The 21,300-nt window shown below is 40.4% G+C and overlaps 1 protein-coding gene and 1 pseudogene across 2 annotated transcripts in view; both read left to right on the forward strand.

The window, feature by feature from the left end:
• Positions 1 to 1,055: 1,055 nt before the first annotated feature.
• Positions 1,056 to 21,300, forward strand: part of COL14A1 (collagen type XIV alpha 1 chain) — a 218,905-nt gene continuing 198,660 nt past the window's right edge. For both annotated transcript variants that reach the window (XM_014855292.3, XM_014855291.3), the window contains exon 1: positions 1,056 to 1,651. The gene's annotated coding sequence lies outside the window, so the exon portion shown is untranslated. The remainder of the gene's footprint in view (positions 1,652 to 21,300) is intronic.
• LOC106840124 (protein limb expression 1 homolog pseudogene) lies at positions 2,245 to 16,617 on the forward strand (annotated as a pseudogene).

Here is a 21,300-nt window from a genome sequence, read left to right on the forward strand (position 1 = left end):
GAACCGCGGTCAGTGAAGCGCAGAAGCAAAGCGGCGCCTAGCTCGTCCGCGCCCGGAGGCTGAGCTGAGGCCAATCTGGAAAGGGACCAATGGACGCAGGGCGGCGATGAGGGCTGGAACCCGCCCTCTCCACTCCAACCGCAGGACCAGCGGGGAAGTTCAGAGCATGGGAAAGAGGATGGCAACAGCATGCAGATTCGGGGAAAGCGGAGGAGGTGGCTGACAGCGATTGGGATAGTTAGGATGTCGGAAGGACCCCCTGAAAGGTTTCAAATGTTACAGCCCCTCTTTCTGGACGCTCAGCTAGGCATGATGGAAGCAGGTTCGGGGAACTTTTAAGAGTATCACTTGCCCTTTCTCTTGTCTCCTTCACCGGTCTTTAGCGGTGGTGAAAATACCCTCTTTTCATTTTCCCAAGGCGAGAAAGTATTTTCTCACACAAATGGGTTCTTGCTAAATTCCCAGTTTCTATGCCTTCCTCCCTAACATTAGTGTACACACAGCAAGGCTGATTGTAAAGGACGCCGTGGTAGGTTTGTTTGCACGGTTCAAAAATGGGTAACGATGGTGAATTTCTAAAGGGGGCCAGAGGGTGACAGCGCAGAGTCGCTAGAGACCTGGCGCCGGGCTCTGGCTCTCCTGGTGGGCTTCACGTCTCAGGGTGGAGCCTCGCGGAGGGTAGGCTGCATAGATCACACCTACCACCAGGGTGTTTGATGAATGCAGAGTCCCCGGCCTCAGCTCTGCTCTGTTGAAACAGTATCTCTACGAGTGGGAACCTGCAGGTTAGGAATTCCAACCACAGGCCACTGCCGACGTTCGTCTTTCTAAACCTAGAAAAATGTCCATTTCGACACCCCCAGATGATTCTTCTGTCCACCAAAGTTTGAGCATCGTTGTTCTGGCGTTTTATAGCCCTTGTTCCGAACTGTTCGGAAAAGGAAGGGCGAGGAGGGAACGTAACCTTTTACGACGGGTATGGGTCCCCGGAGCGCAGGCTCCTTGACGCAGGAAGGCAAGGCAGGTCTCGAGGAGCCGGGAAGTGGGCACACAGCACCTGCGTACCAGGGGGCTCCAGACCTCCCAAAGCCACCGCGGTTTAGCAGCCTCACGCTAGCCTCGGTCGGGGTGGAGGAGCAAAAGAGGCTTTTTCCCGCGCTAGACGCCCAGCTACAGCGCGCACCTGGGGTGCCCGCCAGGTTTGGGAGGAGGGGCCGGTGAGCAGCGCGGGACTCGCTCCTCGGAGGAACTCCTGTAGGGCGGGCGTGGGAGAGGAGGAGGCGATAAAGTGGGGGGCGTTTGGGATTTAGGCCTGCCTCCCACCTCCCCAACCTCCGCCCCCGCGGCCACCTTCCGCTCTATAATTGGCCGCCGGCGGGCCTTCCTTTCCTCTTATCAGATCCTGGGCGCCCAGCAGGAGGGGAGCGCTGGAGAGGAGGAGGCAGCTCCAGGCGGCCGGGAGTGGGAGCGGGAGAGGGAAGGAGAGAGGGCGAGGAAGAGGGACAGGGAGAGGGAGAGAAGCTAATTAAAAGGGGCACACAGCGCAAGGGGAGTGAGAGCGGTGCACCGCCAAGAGCCAACGCGCCCGAATTTGGATCTCCCCTAGGCACCAAGAGGTCCCCAACTTTGGCTGGAACCTTGCTCTGCACAGGTCAGTTCCACTCTTTCTCTGCCCTTCTTCGAGTCGGCTTTGAAAAGTCTATTCGTGTGGAAGGAAAAGTGCAGAGGGCGAGACACCTGCGGATGCAATGCAAGGCCATGGGCATTTTCTACAGCACGCGCCCAGGATGTCCCAGGGACCTTTGGGGTTGGGTGGCACGATGCACCCGGATGCCTCCTCGCGGGGGTCACTGGGCAGGGAGATTGGAGGTGCTGCGCGGAGCGAATGCAGAGACTGTGAAGATGTGTTGCTCCTGGGATCTTTTCCCTGTACTTGGGTGTTGTGAGCGCACGGCGGGAAGAAGCAGCTTTGGCTGCAAGACAGTGGCGACTTGAACATTTCCAAGTAGAAAGGGTTTAGTAAAGGCAACAATCTGGTGAGAAAGTGGCTTAGGGATATGTCTTGGAGGGCTGTATATAAATAGAAAGCACGCTGTCTTTATTTAGATTGTGTGTGGGGTCGCTTGGGAGAGCAGTCAAATGAGATCATAGGGGACAAAACTCACCCAGACACCCCTTGGCTGGTGATTAGCGCTGGGGACCAGACTCTAGACGCAAAGAGGAGCACCCAGGCAGGGAGCGCTGATGGAGGATGTTGGCGGTAGCCGCTCCTCCACGTCTCTGAGTCAGGAAACCCGGATGCTTCGCGCATTTTGCTTTGGTGTCTGGACTCAGGGGGCTCCGGCTTTGAGATGCATCACCAGGCTGTGGTGTTGGAGGGTTCTCTCTGCCCTGGCTTTTCCACTCCTAACTCCCCCCCCCCATTTTATTCCTCTGTACCCCTCCTTCGAGCCTCCTCATACGCAGCGCCTGGGCAGAGATGCCTCCGGCGGAGCTGGGCTTTGGCATATGGTGCGCACAAGCAAGACAGAGTTAGAGGCGGGCCGAGAGGATCCAGCGTGGGGTCCCTGGAGTGGCCTCAGTCCTAGGTGAGCGTCTGGACGCCGCCTGCAAGTCCAGAAACACAGGCCCTCTGATTTGGAGCTGGGTTCTTAGGTCCTCTGCGGGCAGCGTGCCCTGTGGCGGTCGAGCTCCGGGCTGACACGGGGTCGCCCCTTCTGCCTAGGTGCGGGCTTTGGACTTGTCCTTAGGGAAAGTGCCCAAATGGGGCTCGTGTGCAGCTCTCACAGGAGCCTGGATTCCTCTCCCCTGCCCTCCCAAATCGCTTCTGGAGCTGCTACTGAGAGCCCCACTTCCCCTGGAAGTTTCGGAGAGTCCTCTGCTGGCAGCAGTGGAAGGGGGGTGAAGCCGGCAGGAAGAAAGAAATATGGGGCTAAGACTTCGGTGGCTCTGTGGGGTGCAGAGATAAAAGCGCTTTTCCGAAACTCCCCTGTTACAGGCTCTGGGGCGGTTCACCTTTAGAGGGCCAAGGGGGTCACTTCCTAGCTGCCCCGTGAGATAAAGAGGCCCTATTCGAATCCAGCAAATGAGCTTAAGCTGGGTGCACTGATGAGAGTTGGTGTTGCGTTTCTGACAAGATGGTCCAGTTCTGCACACAGAGAATCACTGGTAACTTTAGAATGCGTGAATGATTAAATGAATGAATGAATGGATAGCATTTGGCTATTTGGTTGTTCGGAAAGAGCAACTTGGTTGGATTTCCTCTGAACCTGGCCTCAATGGCATGGTTACTGGAAGACAGACTTCAGGATAGTAATTTTTTTTTTTTTTTTGAGGAAGATTAGCTCTGAGCTAACTGCTGCCAATCCTCCTCTTTTTGCTGAGGAAGACTGGCCCTGAGCTAACAGCCGTGCCCATCTTCCTCTACTTTCTAAGTGAGACGCCTACCACAGCATGGCTTGCCAAGTGGTGCCATGTCCACACCTGGGATGCGAACTGACGAACCCCGGGGCTGCTGAAGCGGAAGGTGTGCACTTAATCGCTGTGCCACGGGCCAGCCCCAGGATAGTATTTTTTAAAAACAGCTTTATTGAGATATGATTCACATACCATACAAGTGTCCAATTCAGCGGTTTTTAGTATTTTCACAGAACCACTGTGAATGAGGTTCCTAACTACGTAACCATCACCACGATCAATTTTAGAACATTTTTATCACTCTGAAAAGAAAACCCACACCTATTAGCAGTAACTCCCCATTTCATCCCAACCTCCCCCTACTCCCTCCACCCAGCCCCTGGTAATCATTAATCTGCTTTCTGTTGACATTTCATATAAATGAAAGCATACAATATGTGTGTGGTCCTTTGTGACTGGCTTCTTTCACCCAGCAAAATGTTTTCAAGGTTTATCCATGATGTACAGGATACTCTCTAACTAAACACTGAGCATCTTCTCCTTTTCTGCCTGGGGAGCCCTTAGCTGGGAGAGACCTGAACCTCCAGTGCAGCCCTGACCTCCTGGGGGTCCCTTTGAAAAGACAGGAGCCACACTGGTGAGGCCTCTCAGTAATTCCCTGGGTAGGATTTCTTGGAACCCATCAGAATTCCTGGAGCAGTTTTGGGTAGGTCCCAGGCTTCAGGATTGATGGGAGGAGCCCTTTGGCCCTTATTCTGCTGCTAACATTCCAGCTGAGGATTTCAGAGAACTCTCGGGGCCTTCCATGAATGTTTTGTTTTTCAGAATCAGTCAGGGCTAGCCTTCAGAATGGGCTGAGCAAACTGGTATGATTTGGGGGGCACTGGGGCAAGCCCCAGCACCCCAAGAAGACCCTTTGGGGTGTGCTCCCTTCGGCTTTTAAATTCTTCCTAGTGTCACCTAATAAAACACAAAGACCATTTGCCTGTTTTCAGCTGACAGTCTCTGCAGTTGTGTGACTGGAGAACCACATTTGCTGTCATTTGGCTCCTAAGGCAGCCAAAGGACCGCTGTTTTCAGGGCCTGTGAAGCGTAACCCGATTCCTTTGAAGGACAGGAGCCTTCCCGAATTGCTTGCCGCAGGCTGAGGTGGCGGTGTTTGAGCACTGAGCTAACAAATTATCTGAGATTACTACAGTTTGTGTAGAACAAGATCATTGGTAAATGAGGCACTAGGTGGTCCCCGGGGCAACAGGGGGGCCACTGGAGGTGGGGGAAGGGAGGAAGAGGTAAGTTTAAAAGAAAATGACAAAAACAAACTTCCCGCTTGGCGGATTTGCCCCCATGGTGCTGGAGGTCAGGAAAGCAATCTCCGCTTGCTGCTTCTGTAACTAAATAAAAAGTGGCAAGGATCCAGCTACTCTTCTGTCTACAATCTGCCTTGAGTGAAGACCAAACCTCATCCTGTTCTGGTGAGGGGTGACTGGTGTGTGTGTGTGTGTGTGTGTGTGGTGGAAGTGCTGGCATTTTGTTTTTTTTTGAGTACCTGTCCTTTTCTCCTTTAGAAACACATTTAAATCTTCCAGTTCCTTGCAGAAGTAAATATTATTCTTCCTGTAGAGATAAGCTCACTGAGCCTCGGGGGCATAAACTACCTTGCCTGGGGTCACAAAACCAGCAAGTGATGGACACATGGTTAAGAAAAGTCTATATGAAATTTGAACCCAGATCCCGTTGGACACATTCTCCCTCAGCTTCTTTGATGGGGGTGGGGGAGGGGCGTGCGACTAGCAATGGATTATATCAACTGAGGCCATACAATCTAGTAACTGAAATGGGATGGAAGGCAGACAGATGTCGGTGAAATCAAAACTTGCTCCTTCTGTGCCCTGTCCATGGGCACATCAGTGCTCTCGACAAGCTTTTCTGTCAACTGGCCTTTGTTGGAGCTAGCCTGGCAGGCGTCTCTAACTTTGAATTTTATGCAGCAGTGCTCACGGTCTTTCTCCCCAGAAATTACCTGGATTGTTTATGAAAATTGATCTAGAGAGAGGCCAGCCTTTGCCGAGTCCATCTGAGTGTCTTAGAAGGTGTCTGTAACTAGGGCCACTCAGGGAACCCTTTACTGGATAAAGATTTCTTCCTGAATGGCTTTCTGCCTGGTTTTGTAGAAAGGAGCACACTGAATTGATATCTAAAAATGATATTCTACTACAGGATTTTTGCTTCCATTCTTCCTGTACTTTCTAGCCCTGCCTCCTGCCATGTACTGAAACTGTGCTAAGCATTCACAATGCAGTGGTGAATAACACACTTTGGTGCGTAGGAATGCAAATAGCCAATTACAGTACAGCGTTAAGTGCTGCAGAATGGAAAATAAAAATTGCTACTGTAGGAACCATGGAGGCGCATCTGGCCCAGACTTGGAAGATCAAGGAAGCCTTCTTGAAGGATGTCTGTGTTGAGATGTGCAGTTATCTTGTATACTGTCCATATGTAGTATAGAGTTTAGGTAACAACACTCCTCCACTTCTTTGACCAAGAAGCTTTGTCAGTCCTTAACAAAAGAAGGAGGGAAAAAAAAGCCAGGTGATGGATTCCTGAGTCAAGGAACCGTCACTCCAATTTGCCATACTTTTGGGATGGCTCTGCCTTCTATCGCATAGAGTTTACAGCAGTAGTTTAAGACTGTTTGAGCAGCTGCGTTTCTGGGGCTGATTGTCAGTCAAGTCCCTTGTGTTGGAGTCATTCACAGGACTGCTGTTAGCCTACATAGGGTCTTTCTATGAATTAGAAATATGTGCTCTGTCTGGGCAGGCCCGTGCCATTGGGAGAAGAAAGCAGCGTCCTTTCCTCTGGGTAACACAGCTTTGCATACAACTTGAAGAGCAGAGTGTCTGCTAATTTCAAGCATCCCTCACTCTAGGCCAAGTGCAAATTGTGCAGTGCGTTCGGCTGTGACCTGTACACATCAACCCTGATCATTCAATCATTGATCATTCAATCAATCAATATTTATTCATTGCCTTTTATGCTCTTTGAACCTTTTTCATTATAGTTAAACTCCCCATCTAGATGTCTTATAGTACCTAAGACCCAGAAGGTAAAAACAGTTACTGAGGCCATGAATTTAGCTGGAGAGTTGCAATGGGATAAGGAGCAAATGTACCTCATTGGATGTCTGGTTGGTGACAGATCTAGGCCAGTGCTACACAAACTGTGGTCTGCTGGTTGGTGCCCATCCACAAACTGTTACTTCTCCCCTGATAAGATAACATTGCACCAGGATGTAAATGAAATATGTCACTAACAACACTGTTAGTTCAGCTGAGATATTTTCTCATAGCAAAACTTTCTTGGTAAAAGAAGCAAGACAATGCATAGATGTACATTTTGGTGTAAGCTCCTTATCCCATTGTGGACCAATAACAAACAGTTCACGGAAGAGCTATGTTGAATGACACAATCTAGGCAACATTGGCCCATATCCGGCCAGGAAGGAGATTTTGGCTCCTTTCTGTCTTTATACTATTTTCTTTTCTCTCTTTCTCTTTCTCTTCTTCTTTTCTTTGTTTCTTCTGCCTCCTCATCCTCATCTTTATAATTTCCCCTCTCCTCCCCTTTCCTTTATGACTGTTTTACTAATCCTTCCCCTCCTTTCGATGTTTCTCTCTCTTACTATTTCTTTCTCTACTTTTTTGATGCTGTGAATTTGATTCAGTTGTTTATATTTTAAAAAACAAAATGAGGGGGCTGGCCTGATGATGTAGTGGTTAAGCTCATGCACTCTGCTTTGACAGCCTGGGGTTCCTCAGTTTGGATCCTGGGCCCAGACCTAGCACCACTTGTCAAGCCATGCTGTGGCAGCATCCCACATAGAAGAATTAGAAGGAATTACAACTAGGATATACACCTAAGTACCTGGGCTTTGGGGAGAAAAAAAGAAAAGAGGAATACTGGCAACAGATGTTAGCTCAGGGCCAATCTTCCTCACCAAAAAAAAGCATTAAAAAAAATGGTAAGCAAGCTAATTGGTTGTTAGCCAAAAGGAATAAAACAAAACAAAACAAAAAACAAAATGAGAGGAGCCCAAATACAAAAGATAAGAAATGAGAATGGAAAACAATCACAAAATTAGAGGAAATTAAAAGAATTGAATAGAAATTAAAATAATTTTACACCAATAAATTAGAAAACTTGGATGAAATGGATTTATTTTTAAATAAAATACAAACTACTGAAACTGACCTTAGATTATACAGAAATTATGAATAAAACAATAGGCATAACAATTTTGAAATAGTTTATAAAAAGTAGCCTCCCCCAAATGCCAAACCTCCATGGTTTTGCAATTGAACACTAACAAAAATATTAAAATATTGATAATACTAATGCTATTATAACTGTTCCATAGTACCATATACAGAAAGAAGGGAAACTTCAAAGTTCTTTTTATAAAAAAAAAATACTGACATAAAAATTTGACACAGCATAAAATAAGAAAGCTACAGACTAATATCACTTATTAATATAGTATACTTATTAATATAGATAGCATATTAGCAAATAGAACCCAGTAACGCATCAAAAGAATGACATGCCTCTCTACTTTCATTACAGTTACTGTATAGTAAGGCTTGCTATTAGAATTGTGAGTCATCTGACTTCATTCTTCTTTTTAAAGGTTATTTTTAGCTGTTCTAAGTCCTTTGCATTTTCCATGCAGTGTTTAGAATCAATTTGTTAATTTCTACAAAAAATGACTTGTCGAGATTTTGATTAAGATTGCTTTGAATCTATACATTAATTTGAGGACATCCTAATGATATTGAAGTTTTCAATCCATGAACATGGAACACTGCTCTATTTATTAAGGTCTTCTTTAATTTCTCTCCGGAATGCAGTTTTGTCTTTTTGTAGTTTTTACACCAAAGAGTATGGAAGTCTTGCATGACTTACTAATTTCTAAGTATTTTGTGTTTTTTCATGTTATTGTACATGGAATTAAAAAAAATATTTTCTTTTCCACTTGTTTGCTGCTATAAGCATATGATTGATTTTTGCCTGTTGATCTGTGTCCTGTAGCCTTCCTAAATTAGTTCAAGTACATTTTAATTTCCTTAGTAGGTTTTTCATGATTTTCTATGTAAACAATCATTTTGATTATAAATAAATACAGTTTTACTTCTTCCTTCCCATTCTTTCTTCCTTTTATTTCTTTTTCTTGCCTTATTGCACTTGCTAGGACCTCTAGTACAATGTTGAATGAAATGGTAAAATGTTACAGTGTTGACATCTTATCTCATTTTTGATCTTAGGAGAGAAACATTCAATATTTCACTATTAAATGTGAGATTAGCTGTGGGTTTTTCATAGATGCTCTTTATCAGATTGATGAAGTTCCTTTCTATTCTTAGTTTCCTGAGTTTCTTCTTCTTTTTTGTGAGAAAGACTCACCCTGAGCTAACATCCGTTGCCAATCCTCCTCTTTTTTCACTTGAGGAAGATTAGCCCTGAGCTAACAGTGGTGCCAGTCTTCCTCTATTTTTTGTACTTGGGATGCCTCCACAGCATGGCTGGTGAGAGTGGAGTAGGTCTGCCTAGGGGATCTGAAGCCACAAAGCCAGGCTGCCAAAGTGAAGCACATGGACCTTTAATCACTCAGCCACTGGGTCAGCCCCTCCTGAGTGTCTCTTTAGTCATGAATGGGTAGTGATTTTCTCAAATGCTTTCTCTGCTTCTATTGAAATGAGATATATATATATATCATTTATATATATGATTTCAGTCTGTTAACATACTGAATGATATTGATTTTAAAATATTAAATGAATCTTACATTCCTAGAGTAAACCCTACTTGGTAACAATTATTATTATTTTTATGTATTACTGAATGTTATTTGATAATATTTTGTGAAGGATTTTTGTATCTATGTTCAAAACGGGTGTTCTGTAATTTTTAGTTTTTGTAACAATGTTTGGTTTTGATAAAAAGATTATGCTAGCTCACCTTTGTTTTCTGAAATGATTTCTGTGGGATCAATGTTATGTCTTCCTTAAATGGTTGATAGAATTTAGTAGTGAAATCACTTAGGGCTGCAATTTTCTTTCTGGGAATATTTTTAATAACAAATTCAATCTCTTTAATAGATATAGGCTATTGGGACTTTTTGTTTCTTCATATGTCTGTTTTACCAAGTTGAGTGTTTCAAGGATTTTTTTCCCATTAAACTGAATTGTTAGATTTATTGGCATAAAGTGATTAATATTTTTCCTTATCATTTTTTGATGTGTGAAATATATAGTGATGTTCTTCCTTTTATTCCTGGTATTGTTAATTGTGTTTTCTATCTTTGTTCCTTGATCATTCTTTCTAAAGATTTTCAATTAATATTTCAAAGGAGCAAATTTGGCTTTGTTAATTTTCACTAATGTTAGTTTTATATGTCGTTGGTTTTTACTCTTATCTTTGCTAAATCCTTTCTTCAACTTAATTTGGATTTAATTTGCTTTTCTTTTTCTGGCTTCTTTAAGTGAAAATTAGACCATTAATTTTAAATCATGCTTCTTTTTTATGCAAATATTTTAACCTATAAATTTCTCTCTAATCCTTTAGCTGCATCTCACAAATTTTCATGTGTTGTGTTTTTATTTCCAAATTTTTAAAACATTCCAAATTTTTTTAAAACATTTTATTTTTCCTTTTTCTCCCCAAGCCCCCTCGTACATAGTTGTGTATTTTTAGTTGTGGGTCCTTCTAGTTGTGGCGTGTGGAATGCCACCTCAGCATGGCTTGATGAGCAGTGCCAAGTCTGTGCCCAGGATTTGAAATGGCAAAACCCTAGGCCACTGAAGTGGAGTGTGCGAACTTAACCACTCAGCCATGGGGCCAGCCCCCCAAACATTTGTTAAATTTCAAATATTTAAAAAATTTCCCTTATGATTTCTCTTTTGACCCATGGATTAATTAGAAGTATGTTTAATTTCCAAATATTTTGAATTGGTAGAGATATTTTATTATTATTGATTTCTAATTTAATTCTGTTGTTGTCAGAAAACATACCCTGTAAGCTTTCCATTTTTTGAAATTTGTTGAGTTTCATTTTATGGCCCAGAATAAGGCCTAGTTTGGAAAACTTTCCATGTAGACTCAAAAAACAGTACATTCTGCAGTTGTTGGATGTAGTGTTCAATAAATATCAATTAGTTGATAGAGTTGTTCCCGTTTTCTATGTCTTTACTGATATTTTGTCTAGCTATTCAACAAGTTCCTGAGAGGAGCATTAGCATCTCTAATTTTGCTTATTCTTTCTTTAGTTCTCTCAGTTTTTGCTTCATGTATTTTTGAAGCTCTATTACTAACTGCATCCACGTTTATGATTAAATTTTCTTGATTAGTTGACCCTTTATCATTCTGCTATGTCCAGGATTTGAGGTGAGTTTTTATGCCGATTTCATGCCCCCTCATTTTGGTTCACTTTTTTTTTTTTTTTGAGGACGAATAGCCCTGGGCTAACTGCTGCCAATCCTCCTCCTTTTGCTGAGGAAGACTGGCCCTGAGCTAAGATCCGTGCGCATTTTCCTCTGAGTTATATGTGAGATGCCTACCACAGCATGGCTTTTGCCAAGTGGTGCCGTGTCCGCACCCAGGATCCAAACCCGCAAACCCCCAGGCCGCCAAAGCAGAACGTGCGCGCTTAACTGCTGCGCCACCGGCTGGCTCCGTGGCTCACATTTTTTTTTTTTGACATGTTCCTTTTCAGTTTCCAGTCTCTTTGGCCTTCCTGAACTTTTCTGCCCTTTAATACTTTGTGCTAATAAGACCATGGGTTTCCACTTGATTTCTAGTCACCACGCCATGAATTATGGAGAGGTCACTCGGGGGGAAAAGGCGAATCACCAAGCTAATACTAACAAAACGAGGTCTTCTTTATTCCTAACTTAGGGTTGTTTTCTACTGTGTCATCATGCTAACAGATAAGAGTAATAATCACTAACTTCCTCGGGGCATCATAAGCTAATCCTGAAAACCCTTATGATGATTCTGGATGTGAGGAGGGTGGTATTTTCATTAGAGGGAAGAAATAAGGAATGCCAAACAATGTCAACACACTGGGCTGATACATTAGGCCTGTTTTTAGTCCTTGTTTTTTTTATCTACATACCTGTATGACCTAGATCATCAATTGACTGTACAATTCTCTTTCTATAAAGTTTTGATATTAAAATCTTAACAATGTAGAGTTGGAGAAGGCATCTTAGAGGTCATTTTGTTCAGTTCCCCTAGCTATAAATTCAGGAATCTCTTCAATAACATCCCCTATGGGTAAAGCTTGGCCAGCTTCTGCCGCAGAACTTGTAGTAAAAGAAAAGAACCTGTTCTAACTGTTAGAAAATTTTTATTCCCAAATTCCTATCTCTGTGTTTCAGCCCATTGGTTCAAAATCTATTTGCAAAAGCTGCACAAAATATTCTTGTTTTATTTTCCACATGAAAGCTCTTCAAATATTAGTAGATGCCCATTACATGCCTTCGATTCTTACTTTCCTAGGCTTCAAACATGCTTAAACATCCCCATTTCTTTCAAACCTTCTTTCCGTGAACTTGTCAACTAGAACTGCTAAGTCTTTCTCTAAGTCTGAATTGCTCTTAAGCCAAGTCTTCCACATCTTCATATGGTTTATTTTGAACCCGCGTAGAGCTGTCATCTGGAAAATGATAGAAATGGATAGGAATGTATTTTGAAAAGTTTAGAGCAGTTCACCCATGCAGATAATTGTTGCCCTTGTCATTATCTGGATCCTCAGTTTTTGTCTGAACCATTTTGTGAAGTTAATCCTCCAGTCTTAATGTGATGGGGGAGATAAAGACTTCTCAAATCTCCTTCCTCATTTAGCATCTACCCAAGTGGCAAATTCATTGGCTATAGTCACACCCTTTTCCTTCGTGTTCTTTCAACCTGTTGCTAAAATACGCTATAGTTAGAACTTTTTGAGAGCTACCTGTATTCTAGTACATTATCACAATCATCCTGTGAGGCAGATGTTATCCTGCACATTTTATTGATAAAGAAGTCAAGTCACAGAGTGGTTAAGCTGGTTAGTCAAGGACCCTGGCAAATTATTGACAGAACTGTCTTCCTAACTCCCAGTTTTCTATTCATACCATCACTTTGTGCTAATTCTTTGTTCTATTTCATACTTACTTTGCAATATGTTTGCTTGTGATCTTCCTTTTCAATAAAATTGTAAGTGAGATCACTGCGGGCAGGGATTAAAGAGCATAAAGTTTTGTATCTTCCTAAGTACCAAGTAGAGAGCTTTGGGATATAGTAGGACTCTCAATAAGAGATTGTTGGAATGAAAATTCCAATACGGTGAATAGCAAACTCTCTCAGAACTGGTATACCAGATGGCCAGCAACATTTTTTTTTAAGTTTATGGTATTTTTGTAAGTCAGCACAAATAGAATAGATTCAATTGAATTGAATCAAGGTTTGAGCATATATATATGTGTGTGTAAGTCTATGCAATTCTGTGTGTAGATGTGGATGAGTGGTTTACAAAAGCTTTAGAATAAATATTTTAAGGAAGTTTGATAAAACTGGCTTAATCAGAGCCTTTGCTCCTTGTTAGACTTAACTGTACAAATGAGATTAACTAAAACAAACATATGAAGTAGAAAGAGGGCTAATTAGCCCTAATGGGGAGAGTTTTAAGTACTGATTACAAAATTGTGACAGCGTTTTGAGAAAACTTGTACTAAGCATTAGCAACTTTCCCCAAATTGGGTTTATACTTTCTGAACTTAGAGCTAAGTAGCCATTTCTAACATGATGTTTTTTAAACCAAAAGACAAAACAAAAAAATTAAGGCAGAGTTACTTGTTTCATGCAGGCTTTTGGGCAAAGTCTCAACAAATTAGGCCTTGACATTTTGGTAAATGTTAAAACATCTTGTGGCACTTTAGTAAGAATTGAGATTTTTCTTGCCCCTATTTTACTGTCCAAAAATTTGGAGAGTTGGCAGAAAACCTTGGGAAAACTAAAATTCCACTGATCCCAATATGTTATTACTCATCCTAATTTAAAATAAACAGAAAAGGGGAAGAATTTAAAGATAAGCTTTGGCTATTATTTTTTTTTTTCCGTATAAATAATACTCAGTTTTCAAAAACAGGTGCCAAGACTAAGGTAGCCATTGTTTATTTATTTACTTAAATTAAATTTTGTGAAATGCAGATTAAGTTCCAACGTGGCAGATTAAGTATTGCTTCAAAACACCTCAACATGGGAACTGCAGAGCTTGGAGGAGACCAGAGAAAGGCTATTGGCTGGTGGATTGTCAAAGGACCCTTTTCTCCTATGTTAACACACTACCATGTGAGAGCTGATGAAAGTCCCCTGATCTCAAAGAGCATGCCCAAAAGACAAATGTGGCCTTTTCCTTACCTCTCCCTCTCCTTGCCTTATTCTGGTTGAAACCTATGGTTATAATATCTGAGGAACAAAATTTTAGAGTATTTTGTTTGAGTTGAGAGAGTGATTCTGCTGCTGCAGTTTTCTTGGGGTGTGGTGGACAGCTGTCTGGGTGATTGGCAGGTTTATTGACGTCTTGGTTGTGATAGGACTGGAGCCTGCTCCCATATCTTTTCAAATCCCCTGTATTCATGCCTTCTGTCTACATAAGAGCTACTCACATCCATTTGGATAACCCACCTAATGTTGTTCTATTTACCTCTGAAGGGTTAGAGTTCTATAGATGCCCCAGGGCTTTTCCTCCTGTATTTTAGCAAAATTTACTCAACGTTTGTCCCACTTCCTCTGTGCCCTGACAAATGGTTGGTTTACTAATGTGTAGTCAATTAATCCAGGCTACAATGCCATATATTATATATACCTTTATTAGTCACCTAATGTGTTGCCTATTCCATTAGGAATTTTAAGGAGATTCTAGTATGTGAATGTCTTAATCCAAAAAAATATTCCTTAGTAATTAGCATTTTGGAACTAGAGTAAGCTGGTAGAGGAAGATATTTTTTTTGGACCCCTAAGCACAATTCAATACATTCTTCAGTTTTTATTATAGGGTCTTAACTTGATTGTTTATTTGATTATCAAAGCATACAGATCTCTCTTTAATTGGCAACACAACAGAGTGGCATATTAGACTGTCATTGGATATTATAAAAAAACATATTTCCCAAGAAAAAGTTTTTTGAATGATTGCTTGAGGGAAATACAATTATTTATTATTATTTATTTATTCTTCTGGATATACTGTATTGCTGTGGAATAAACCCAGAATATCACAGGTTTAAGTGCATGAGTCACATTGCTTTGAAGGCTTATAGAATTATGCTTTGCTGCATTCACTGAAATAACTCTTAGGTAAAAAGGAAATGAAAGCTTATATGATGACGCCAGAGCATATTCAGAGGAAAATTAATGGGCTCAAAAAAAGAATAGTAGTAGATTAATTGAGGATTCAACAAAAATTCACAAAGAACAACAGAAGTTAAAAAAATAAAAGCAGAAAAGCAAAAGGAGGCAATTCCTAATGATAAGTGAAGAAATAAATAAATCAGAAAACAAAAAATAATATTGACAAGAAAAAAAACTCATCTTCAAAAAAATTGGAAACTGGATAAATGTGTAGCTTATCTATTCTGGAGAGAGAAGTCAGAAACACACTACCTTAATACCGATAATGGAACGGTAACCAAAAAAGATATGTTTTAAGTTGAGCGATCACACAACTCTGTGCTGATAAATTTCAAAATCAAAATAAAATGAATAACTTTATGGGAAAATATTGAGGCTAGAACCAAGAAGTAATAAACTTAAGTAGATGTATAAACAAGGAAAAAAGATTTAAAAAGTTGTGCAGGAATTAGCGTCAAGAAGGGAATTATGCCCATGTGATTTTTTCACTCAAATTATTCATAGGTCTTCATTGATTAGGTCATTCTCATGCTACTTAAACTGTTACAAAACTGTTACAAAATGAAGATATGGAGCTTTCTACCTTACTTTATGAAGCTAGAATAATCTCGACACCAAAACCCTTAAAGAAAAGAAAATTATTGGTCAACTTCGGTTATTAACATAGATCCAAAAAATTAGCTATACAAAGTTGACATTATATGAAAACAATAATATGCGGATACAACAAAGATAAGTTAGCCTGGGAGGCGGGTCCCCTAAGGGGTCTTTGGGCTCTGGGAAATTGTCTGATTGGCAGGGATTCTTTGCTTATCCAATGCATCGATAAGCTGCACAGATTCAGTCCAGGACTGCAAGAATTCAGATATGAAAACGGTCTGTACAGAAGGCTTGCCCTGGCAGACCCAAGATAGACAGAACCTTGGAATCCCTGAGATACAGCAATGCCCAAGTCTTGCCTCGCAGAGAGACCTGGGGCTCAGTTCCAAAGACTTGAATGGTGTGTCAGTGTTAACAGGAACTTTGGGAAGGCAAGCAGCAGCAAAGGGCTGCTTTCCCAAGTGGAGCCATGGTGGTCTACAAGTCCACGCCATCTCTTGGGCCTCCCTCTGTGAGTGATGTGACCTTCCAGGGGGGACAGTATTTTGGCAACTTTCAGTGCTGCTTCACTAGAGCCGAGGCATGACAGGATACAGCTAAAGTGGTCTGGGTCAACTCCTTTTTCAATAAGCTGCCCTCTCCAAGGATCACCAAGGAATTCATCAAAGGAAGTGTTCAGGAAGCAATTGCCTATGCCAGCGACACTCTAGACTTGCTTATGACCCCAGCATCAGCATCAGAGCCCATCATGTTAGAGTCAAATATAGGGAAGACCATATTTGGAATTCCAGGAGCCAATGACCATTTTCCAACTATCGCACTGGAAGGGAAGCCTTAAAAGCCCTTCGTGAAACAAAGTGTTCCCAACAGAAAATCTTCTCCCACTATTTCCAGTATTCCCTAGATGAAAAGATGAGCAGCTGTGTGGCCCTGGACTGGATCATAAAGGAGTAAGAGTTACCAGGAATGCTCTCTGAAGAGCAATGAGTGGTCTTGAGAGAGTTAGAGCAAGCCAGGAAAGCAGGATAACCATACTGTTACATAGAAAATAAAGAAATTTGGAGCTTAGCCTTGACTTAGGTCCACAGTGGGCTTGACACTTCCTCGCCCAGTGATGATCTGCTGAGCCGCACGACTCTGTGTGGCTATCTGTAGCAAGGCCAGATCCCAGATGCCACGAAGGATGGCAGAGGCCATTAAGAACTTCCTTGAAAGGGGTCATCAGAAGCTTTGGCACCTATAGCTACGACCTGAAGCCTGCACTAATCCTCCCACCCATTGTGTTCACAGAATCTGAGAGTAGCAAGACTCTCACAGGACCCAACACCCACCTGATGCCAATTTCCCCGTTATATCTTCAGACTGAAAAGATGGAAACAGGATTGTTTGAAAAATGTTTTCCAGGGCTGGCTCCAACCCAAAGCCTGGCTGACATGTGCCTCTCTAGATTATATATATTGTTTCAAAGAATGGATTAGTGTAGATTCCCTCAAAAGAGCAGCAACCTGGACTTGGAGAAGTAGCACAATAGCGATTAAAAAATATTTGGGATTAAATAAGCAATGTGGATTTTTTAAAAAACATACAAGGGTTAGAGTCTCTTCCCAAGCTATGTAAGCAAAGAGAGAGCTCACACTCTACTGGGTAAAATCCAAAACTACTGTGAGGATTTTATCTGGATCTATCAAAGTTCTTGAAGAGGCAATAGTATGAAAACACTAGATAAATCTAATGTGGCTTAAAATATCATTGTAATAATAATTTTTTAAACCCCACACTCTTTCACTTGGAGATAAATCATTCCTAGAATGGTGCCCTCACTCCTGGGCCTCAAGAAGAATTAATATGCAATTTTTATGAGTCCTGCAGTTGATCATATTCATTTTTCATTTGCAAATAGGTAACTTGAATTGATTTGTTTTTATTCTTGCCACCACAGAAGTATATCTATATAGAAAAAATTATAGGCATTTTAAAGTTTAAAACACTTTGAAAACTCATTAGCACGTAACAAGGAGTGCTTGTATTTGATTAGTTTCTTAAGAGATGGAGAGAAGGAATATTTTGGTCTCTCTGTTGTTGTTCAAGAACATAAAAAACCAATAGCTCGAATGTAGTGTCATTATTGCATTTAAGTTACTGGAATATTTTGTAAGGAAGTAATATGACTTTGTCATCTATTTGAAAATGGCTTAGCTGAAAGCCAAAACCGTTATAATTACATTAAACTTAGAAAAAAACGTAATAATTGCCATGAATAGGTAGGGTTTCTCTCTGTATTGCAAGGATAGGTTATTGTTAGACATTATGAAAATAATTACACTAAGAAGTAAAGATCAAAATATGAATATCTCAATAATCGAAAAGTCATAAAGGCAAGATTCACCATCCATTCCTGATTGAAAAAAATACTCTTAGTAAAAAATCAAGAAGCGTTTTCTTAACAGAAAAGTAAAATATATCTAAGCTCAACTGCTAGCAGTAAACTTAACGATGAAGTATTCGAGGCATACCTAGTAAAATAATTGTTGTAAAACTACTAGCCTATACAATAAGAAAAAATACATTGATTGCAAATGATGTGATTATCAACCTGGAAAATCCAAAAGATTAAATTGAAAAAAATAGAGAACTAGAAAGAGTTCAGAATGTTGGTCTATTATAAAATAAATACATAAAATCAGTATCTTCTCTGTATTAAAACATAATCCAAGATCCCATTCATAATTGGAACTAAAAAGTTAGAATAACTGAAATATACTTTGAGATGGGAAAAACCATTTTACCCGTGACGCTGCATCAGAAACTATAAAGAAAAATATCAAGTCGGATGCCTTAACTTGAAAAGAAAATTCTTTGCCCACTAAACAAAATTGAAAGACAAAAACAACCTGGAAAAATATTGCAATATATGTGTTAAAATGAATAATATGTAAAGAGTTCTTGTAAATCAATGATAAAATGGTTAAAAGATACGAATGAGTATTTTATAAAAAGTATAGATAGCCAACAAACACAAAATGTTACATTTTACTCGTTATGAATGAATCAAATTAAGACGGTATTGTGATAATTACATTTTACCTATCAAATCAACGTATATTGAAAACAATTAACTGCTGTGATGGTGGAAGTGATGTGATGTGGTACTCATATAAGAGGCTAGTGGAAGTGGAAATCAGTATAATTTTCTATAGGGCATTACATACTTATCTTTCAAAAACTTTAAAAACACATCTTGTTTTACCGAGCATTTCCATAATTGGGAATTTAGCCAAAAGAAATCAATAGTCATGTATTCAAGAAAATGTGAATAAGGATGTTTGTTGCAGTGTTATGTGTATTAGGGAAATTTGGAAATCAGCTAAATTTCCAAATAGAGATAGATAAATAAATTGTGATACAGCCGTGTATACTGTAACAGGATATTTACTGTCATCAGAAAATATTCACACTTTAGTAAGGGAAAAATAGCAAAAAGTGCATACTCTTTATTGTGTTTTTTTGTATTTTCTAATTTTCCACAATTAAAACTCATTATTTTTGTAATCAGAGCATGAAAAGATATTTTAAAATGAAAAGAAAGTCTTATGAAGTGTGATACTGTTGAAATGGTCTCCTAAGATGCTTCTACCACATCTGATTGCCATGTGTGTATGGGTTAAAATCCAGGATCCTGAACTCACCAGCTAGGTGACTTGGGGAACTTCTCTGTGCCTCATTTTCCTCATCTGTGAATTGATATTATAATCATATCTACTTTGATTAGTTAAATTAATTAAAGGAATTGCTGTGAGGATTAAAGGAATTTATATATGTGTAAAGTAATTAGAATAGTCTTCATATATAGTAAGGGCTCAATAAATGTGAATAAAATACAGTGACCTTTGTTTTGGATGAACCATGGAAAAAGCTCTACTCAGCTTTTAGTATCAGGGAAAGCTATGCATCTCCAGAAAAATATATTTTAAAATTTAATGTAGAGCCAGCCCTGATGGCCTAGTGGTTAACGTTTGGCACTCAGCACTTTGATGCTGGGGTTTGCTTCCCAGTCGTGGAACCACACCACCGATCTGTCAGTTGCCATGCTGTGGCAGTGGCTCACATAGAAAAACCAGAAGGACTTACAACTAGGATATACAACTATGTACTGGGGCTTTGGGGGGAAAAAAAAGAGGAAGATTGGCAACAGAGGTTAGTTCAGAGTGAATCTTTCCCTGAAAAAAAAAATTAATAATATAGTAAACTTTAAAACTTAGCATGTTCCTTCCTTCTTTGACTGCTAATTCATAAATTCTGGGCCAAATTCATGGTCACCCCTACTAACTATACAGGACCAGATAGGTTTTCTCTGTGCACATTTTACTCAGTACTATATTATATTTCCACCAAATTTTCCCTTATGTTAGGATTTCCAAGACACCCAGTTAAATTTTAATTTGAGATAATAATTTTTTTTAGTCTTAAGTATGTCCCAAATATTGCATGAGACACACTGAAATATTATTTTCTATTTGTCTGAAATTAAAATTTAACTGGGAGTCCTGTGTTTTTATTTGTTAAATATGGCAGTCCTACCTTAAACATTATATTTATTTATTATTAGGTTGCCCCAGATCCTTTGTGGAACAATATTGGGGAATGAATGAATGAATGAATGAATGAATATCTGAGTGAAAAAAATACCTTGAGTAGAAGGAAACTTTTGAGATGTCTTAATCTCTGAGGAAAGGACTCAGAATTTCTCCTCTGTAATGGCTTATAATAGAATTGTTGTCAATGATTTCTAGACTGGCTTTTTAAATTAATGCTAAACATTCATCCTTCTTTCCCTCCCTCTTTCCTTCCTTCCTTCTATGCTTTTCTCCTTTTCATTTCTCTCTCTTTTTCTTTTATCTCTTCTTTTATTGATGTTCTAACAAAAAAAAAACTTGGGAGAGTTTTATTTTTTTATTTTATTTTATTTTTTCTGGTAGTAGTGCTCCTTTATTCAGAGAATAGCATGGGGACAGGACCCATGGGCAGTGAAGAGCTGCAGCATGGAGGCAGGACCCACGGGCAGTGAAGAGCTGCAATGGGTTGAGGGCAGGGCTAAATTTATAAGGCATAGGTATGTGAGTTATTTCTTTACAAGACAAAGGAAAGATCATGTAAAAAGTCATTAAAATGGTATCAGTGCAGGTGGCATCTGGTTATCAGGTGGTTGTATAACTTTGGATACAAATAAGGTCAAATCAGGTTAGGAGGTCCTACACTTGCCAGAGGGTGGCATAGATGGGCATGCAGGCCAGGACGCCTTGGGATTCTCTCCCTGGGGCAGCCTTGATTCTCCTCATAAAATGCCCCCTGAACCCATTTGGCCTCAAAATCCTTTGGGGAAGGATGAATTTTAGATTCACAGGTATGAGAAAAAAAGGTATAATAAAAGATTGGGGATTATTCATCCTGGTGAAGTGAAAGCTAAATAGTGATTTAATATTAGCACAAAGTGGTTTTTCAAATTCTCTTTGATCACTAGAAGAAGGTCCTGTATATCTTTACTTTGTAGGCAACGTGAGGCAACATAGGACTTTTAACTTTATGTGATAAATACTCCAGGAGCACATTACTGCCAAGGAAATTATGATTGTCTAATTATAATGCTCATTTCAGGTAAACTTTTGGAATTTATCCATTTGATAAATTCACTGTGTGATTTACGTCTTACAAGAGTCACAAAACACCGTCTGAACTTCTCTTCCAAATAGTTCAAATTATTCTCTCCATTTACAGCATCTTCTCAAAAATCTTCCTTTTATCAATTTATGTGTTAGAGTGAAATATATGATGCAATGAATT

This window comes from Equus asinus, chromosome 12 (genome assembly GCF_041296235.1).
Source record: "Equus asinus isolate D_3611 breed Donkey chromosome 12, EquAss-T2T_v2, whole genome shotgun sequence".
In the NCBI taxonomy this organism is placed as follows: domain Eukaryota; kingdom Metazoa; phylum Chordata; class Mammalia; order Perissodactyla; family Equidae; genus Equus; species Equus asinus.